Here is a 1,120-nt window from a genome sequence, read left to right on the forward strand (position 1 = left end):
CCAGCTGTCAATCAACTTAACAGCAGTTCCTATTGGCTCGGCTGAGCTACAGGGAGGGCTGTGGAAGGCTGAGGACATTAGTTTGCCTGGTTTTCTTCAAAAACAAACACTATGGCTGTAATTAAGGGATGACAGACAAACTTCCCAGTTACTGGCAGCATTTAGGCAGGGTTTCCCCTCCTGCTTCTTGTTGCACACTTCTCCACTTCCCTTCACTGAACTTCAGTTGATTTGATTAATGCCGGGAAACTTCCACAGTTGGTAAATGGCACCTAATTTAAAAAAAAATTAAGATCTACAGAGATCATGAGTTTATGAGGAATGCAGAGAATGTCCTTTTTTCCCCCCTGAAAGCAGAACCACGCCCCATCTCTGTGTAAAAAGAACAAGAAGGTGTGTATATGCCTATGTTAGGGCTATGATTAAGGGAAATGCTCGCTTCATGCTGTAGGTGGGTGGAGAGCTGTCTCAGGCTATCTTTGCTCCTTTCCAAACATGGTCAAATTACAGTCTAAAGATATTAAAACACTGCAGCTTTTACTCGACTTTTAAGACATTTAGGTAGTATGGTGTCGGAGGCATGGCGGAGACCTTCCTGTCCTGTCCTCTGTGTGCTGTTTAAAAGTGCACACGGCAGTAGCGTTGTGGCCTGGTTTGCCTTACTAGGACAAGCCAACATGGAGTCATCAGCAGAAGCAGGAGGGTTTATTCAAACTCCCACTTGCCTTTAAAAAAAAAAAAAAACAACATCCCAGTTACAGCATGCTCCTGTCGCCTAGCAACCGGCTGGGTCTTGAGAGAGAAGAGAGGCGTCATAGACGTGTATGTATATCCACTGCTGAGCGCGAGAGCAAACACACAAACACACTCTGCTGCCTCTCCCTCCTGTTTTCAGCTCACTCCCTCCACAACCTCACCGCCATGTAACGGAGCAACGTATTACACACCGGGAGTCCTGCCTCTGCTGAAAAATCACCCAATGACACTGCACATGGGAGAACCATGCTTATAATCATTTATTGACCCATTTGTCTAGTCGGAGAAGAACATACTCATTTGTTAAGCTGTCTTTGCAGATCATTTTCACAATCAAACATAATACAAATGACATAAGACATGA

The sequence above is a fragment of the Sander lucioperca genome, chromosome 19 (assembly GCF_008315115.2).
Source record: "Sander lucioperca isolate FBNREF2018 chromosome 19, SLUC_FBN_1.2, whole genome shotgun sequence".
In the NCBI taxonomy this organism is placed as follows: Eukaryota; Metazoa; Chordata; class Actinopteri; order Perciformes; family Percidae; genus Sander; species Sander lucioperca.